This window comes from Triticum urartu, chromosome 2A (assembly GCF_056163025.1).
Source record: "Triticum urartu cultivar PI428250 chromosome 2A, HENAU_Tu73, whole genome shotgun sequence".
Taxonomy (NCBI): Eukaryota; Viridiplantae; Streptophyta; class Magnoliopsida; order Poales; family Poaceae; genus Triticum; species Triticum urartu.
In genome coordinates, this window is record NC_141874.1 from 3,263,500 (window position 1) to 3,269,347 (window position 5,848).

At 48.5% G+C, this 5,848-nt stretch overlaps 1 pseudogene; it reads left to right on the forward strand.

Moving 5' to 3' along the window:
• The first annotated feature begins 2,618 nt into the window (after positions 1–2,618).
• On the forward strand, positions 2,619–4,861 carry LOC147982681 (cytochrome P450 CYP94D108 pseudogene; annotated as a pseudogene).
• Positions 4,862–5,848: the final 987 nt, after the last annotated feature.

Below are 5,848 nucleotides of genomic sequence, written 5' to 3' on the forward strand. Positions count from 1 at the left end.
CCTTTCTGACTTCATTTGTTATTTTTCATGCATTTACTGATTATTTTGAGCTATAAGACCCCAAAATTGAAAAGCATTTCAAATGAACTCTAAAAAGGTTGAAAGTTTGCATGGTATAATCATTTCATCCACATAGCATGTGCAAGAAAGTTGAGAGGGTTACAGCAAAAACTGGATGCACTTCGTGTACAAAACGGACAATCTCTTTCGTAGTGTCAGGATTTCATACGAAAACTCGTCTGTTACAAAGGGATTTCATTTTTTTAAACTTATTTGAACTCCTGACTTTTTGTGTGTTCAAAATGCACCATTCAAAGCCACATCATCAATTTTCAACCCTTTCTGACTTCATTTGTTATTTTTCATGCATTCACTGATTATTTTGAGCTATAAGACCCTAAAATTGAAAAGCATTTCAAATGAACTCTGAAAAGGATGAAAGTTGGCATGGTATCATCATTTCATCCACATAGCATGTGCAAGAAAGTTGAGAGGGTTCGGCAAAAACTGGATGCACTTTGTGTACAAAACGGATAATCTCTTTCGAAGTATCAGGATTTCATACGGAAACTCGTCTGTTACAAAGGGATTTCAAATGAACTACGAAAAGATTGGAAGTTGGCATGGTATCATCATAATAGTTGTGGAGAGAAAGCCTTCAGTTTTTCTTCGCTTGTGTCCTTTCCTTATTGCGCCGTAACCATGGATAATCTTCATCATTTATCAGGATGATTGGGTCAGCCTTGACTTTGAAGGGAGAAATTTCATGAAACTTTTCATAATCATCAGACATGTCTGACTTGCCCTCCACTCCCATGATGTCCCATTTTCCTGAAAGAACTATGTGGCGCTTTGGCTCATCATATGATGTATTCGCTTCCTTATCTTTTCTTTTTCTCGGTTTGGTAGACATGTCCTTCACATAGATAACCTGTGCCCCATCATTGGCTAGGACGAACGGTTCGTCAGTGTACCCAAGATTGTTCAGATCCACTGTTGTCATTCCGTACTGTGGGTCTACCTGTACCCCGCCTCCTCACAGATTGACCCATTTACACTTAAACAAAGGGACCTTAAAATCATGTTCGTAGTCAAGTTCCCATATGTCGACTATGTAACCATAATATGTGTCCTTTCCCCTCTCGGTTGCTGCATCAAAGCGGACACCGCTGTTTTGGTTGGTGCTCTTTTGATCTTGGGCGATCGTGTAAAATGTATTCCCATTTATTCATATCCTTTGTAAGTCAATACAGTCGAAGATGGTCCCCTAGACAACGAGTACAGCTCATCACAAACAGTGTTGTCACCTCTGAGACGTGTTTCCAACCAACTGCTGAAAGTCCTGATGTGTTCACATGTAATCCAGTCGTCGCACTGCTCCGGGTGTTTGGAGCGCAGACTACTCTTGCATTCATCGACATACGGGGTCACCAAGGTAGGGTTCTGTAGAACTGTGTAGTGTGCTTGAGACCAAGAATATCCGTCCCTGCATATTATTGAGTCCCCTCCAAGCGTGCCTTTTCCAGTCAGTCTCCCCTCATACCGCGATTTAGGGAGACATATCTTCTTAAGGCCAGGAATGAAGTCAACTCTTTGTGGTGGTTTGGATGGAAAACAGTCATGCGCCGTAAGAAGATATGCAGGGGAGGGAGCGTGAGCGAGCAGCTAAATTTGGGCGCGTGCATAGCCAACTTGCCACGGCTCCCTTCCTTATTTTTACCACCACCATCCCCTCGCTTTTACCACAGTGCAGGTGGCCAGCGTGTAGGTGGCAACTGGAGTGATATAAATACCGTCGGCGCTGTGTGCCGAGAGAGAGAGAGAGAGAGAGAGAGAGAGAGATGAGGCAATGGAGGGTGCTCCCTCTGGCGACGAGGTCGGGCATGGCGTGCTCCCGGAGGCGGAGTGGCAGCATGCACAGCCGCAGCCGCAGGAGGTACCCCTGTTCTCCTCCCTTCCTCCTCATTCAAGTCATGGCGGTGGTGATGATGTCGCCTCTGCTGAGAGCTATGTTACCACGCCCGCGCTAGATGGTTGGATGGATGGTTGGTTGTGCCTACGCCGATGTAGACTCCCTGATTAATCTCTGGATTTGCGGCACGAGATGGTACACCACGCTACCGCTGCCGCCACGGTGGGCGACCACTACCCTCCGGTGGAGGACGAGGAGGGAGGGCAGCTGGACGACGAGGTCGGCGGCGACCAGCATCAAGATGCCGAGGTCGCCATGGAGGGCGAGCAAGGCCTACTCCACGGCATTCTCCCAGACACGGAGGGGCGGCACGAGGGCGCCGGGTGCCCGCAGCCGCAGGTACCGCCACTACTCTTCTCCTCCCTTCCTCCTCGTTCAATTCAGGTGATGGCCCTGGTCGTGGTGATGCTACCACGCGTCCGTACGTGCTAGACGGAGGCTGATTGTGCTCTAGATTTGCAGGTTGACCCACTCGCCCTCGCGCCCCAGCAGAACCAGCCCCTCGGCGAAGGTCAAGGCGACAGCGACGACGAGGTCGACCTGCAGCCACTGCTGCCGCATCAGCCTGCCTTGGTAAGCATCTCGTCTCATCTCCGCTCCTGCTCCTTCCTGGTGCCCATCTCATCTCGTCGCATGGGCAGCTAACATGGCGGCCACATGGTTGATTTGCTCGAACACGAGAAGGTCAGTGGCGGCCGTGCCAAACATGTTGCTCGGAGCCACCGATTGCCACCTTCCTCAACACGGGCATTTGGGTGTGCTACGGGGCGGTGTTGGAAGGCAAGAACATTTCACAATTTTATACAATTTGCTAGACGTCATGAATATTGTTAAAATGTCACAATTTTATACAAAATATTTATACTTATTTATGTTAACATGTATAGCCTTACAAAATTATATGATTCTCTTAGTTTCATTTTCTTAGTTATAACTCTAAAGTTTAAATTATGATATATTTTACAAATACTTGAACACCAATATTTCGTACAAATGATACACTAATCATTTTCCACGTTTGCTCAAACTTTCTTTGTTGTGTGTGTCACGATGCAGATTTTATAGTAGAGATTTCAAACATGCGCTCAAAAAATATCGTGGTAACATGTTCTAGTTCATGATTAGCCAAGAATATTTATGAAAACTTCTCGACTATAAGTGGAACCGTTGACATTGATTTTTTTTACCGGTGTATTTTTGTCAAATATGTCTTGCAAGTTACAGTGTTTCACTAATAACTTGTCAAAATTAGCATGCCAAAATAATATAGATTAATTGCGTATTCTACAACGTCTGCACACATATGAATTTTTCATATGAGCCAGATTAATCAAACATAGAAATACGACATCCACATACATACATACATGTCATAGACATGACCTAGATATTCCCATGTACTTGCCAGAGTTGGCATAAAGAGAAGAAAAAGAGAAGAGCGGCAACCCATACTATCTCATGCGCCTACTGATTTTCTTGTTCGCTCCCTTCGCCAGGCTCTCTCACCCGCTCGCTCACTCTTGATTTTTTTTTTGAATAGTGCTACATGTCAGCCACTAGATCTTTTTAGAAGATCCGTCACATCGGCAGCTCTTAGATGTGGCGTAATCAGTGCGGCCCAGTCCCATCCTCACCATTGCAACAAAAATAGTGTTGCAGAACCCTTTGTAACATAGCTCAGGTTGGAGAAATATTTGCAACAAGGCTATGTTGCAGATTTTCTTAAATTTCTTCACCTTTTTCAAACAAATATGATTTTGTGGAATGAGTTTCGCAACAAGGATTTTTCGCAGTGAAAGATGATGTCGCGGCAGCAGCACCAATGTTGCCCTACCCGTTTATGACAAGAGTCTCGTTGCCAACCTTCAATGTCAGCAGCAACTCGTCATTGTCTTGCAGCAAGGACAATAGCCATCGCCTTGCAGCACCGAGACATCTGCAGTAGCGAAAACCAATGAGACCCTGGGAGCAGCATTTATCCACCATGGAGGAGAACGTTCTCTTCTTCACGCTTAGGGTGGGGAACGCGGGCCCGTAGGGCGGAGTTCATGGCGGCGCTCAACACGACGCACAGAACACGGTCGTGTCACGGATCATGTCGTCTACCAAGTGGCTGTGGCGCGTGAAGAGGCTGCTCGACATGGAGCCGAAGAGGTGCATGCGCTCCACGCTCGCAACGATCCACAGCAACGCCGACAAGATCGTCTGTGAGCGCAGGGTGAGAGAGACGGCTGGGTTGGCGCGCAGTGACGACGTTCTGTCGCGCTTGGCCGCCGCCGGCGAGCACAGTGACGAGAGCCTCCGCGACGTGGTCACCAACTTCATCCTCGCCGGCCGTGACACGACCTCGTCCGCGCTGACCTGGTTCTTCTGGTTACTGTCCACGAGACCCGACGTGGAAGACAAGATCATGTGCGAGGTCCACGCGTCTGGCCAAGGTGCGTCGACCTTCACCTTGGAGGAGCTGCGCGAAATGCACTACCTCCGTGCGGCCATCACCGAGTCCATGCAGCTGTACCCACCGGTGGCCGCCGACGTGCACAGCTGCAAGGAGGACGATTTCCTTCCGGACAGCACTTTCGTCGGGAAAGGGTGGCTGGTGACAACTGGGGGAAGAGGACTGCGAGGAGTTCCAGCCGGAGAGGTGGCTGGACGAGGAGGGCGTGTTCCGGCCGGTGGCTGGACGAAGAGGGCGTGTTCCACGCGGGGCCGAGGATGTGCCTCAGCAAGGACATGGCCTAGCCACAAATGAAGTCTGTGGCGGCGTGCGTGCTGCAGAGGTTCAGCCTTCGGTACGTCGGCGGTGACGGGCATCCACCGCTCATAATGTCGATGACGCTTCGGATGGGAGGCGGCTTGCCCATGCAGGTGACGAACAGGGGAGGCTAGCCTCTGCTTGGCTTGGAGAGTAGGCTTGGTTTGTATCTTTCTAATGGAGACAAGAAGGCAACAACTCCATAGAAATAGAATAAGGTCCTCCCCACCTAGCCTCGTTCCAGCTGTGTATCTAGCACCGTTGGTGGGCGTCTAGAGTCAACTCTCCGGCGGATCTCACGGGATTCAATCGGTACTATTGTTCGGTGGATCCGTTTGGATCCTTTCTTCGTTTGTATATTTATAGGTTGGATCCTTCCAATCAAAACTTCTCTTAATCAATGACGGTTACTGTTCTTGTGCTGGTCACGTGGGGCCTTAGAAATACGACTCACGACGGTCTACTACAACGAGGGTTGCCCAACTCCAGTGAGAGAGGAGTGATGATAACGGTGCGCCTTTGGCTCGCTTCGGTGCTTGTAGTCATCGCTAGGTGGTCTCCAGACTTGGATATAATTTTTGTTACTTCTACTAGCTAAAGGCCTCGGAAGTTGCAACGGGAGAGAAAAATCCAATGGCCATGAGCACATTTCGCTGCATCACTGAGATACACTATCATGCTCTTTCTCATTGAGGCATTCCCTTTTTTGAAAATAATTGTATATATTCCGCTAAAAAGAAGACTAACGCAAACCAAGCCAACACCATTTGCGAACCTTCGTCGTCGTTGAGACTAACAACAACGAAAATGTTGAAAGCCACCAAATCCTGAACTGGGGGCACACCATTGCCTGTATCGACTTTCTGAGTGGAATATGAACCGCTTCGCGAACGAAGAGGCGTTGCGGTTGTGGCACGTCAACCGGGGATCATCCCCATGCATCTCCTCGACTCTAGCTCCAGCACCTCCATCCGACAAAGTCGAAGGAAAATCACCACATTTGCTGCCACAAGATACCAACCAAGTACTGGGCCACCAGATCTCGCCAGCCACCGTGGCCTCATAAGAGAGTTATCCATGTAATGTATTTACAGACAATGTGCATGTATGGAATTTTACGT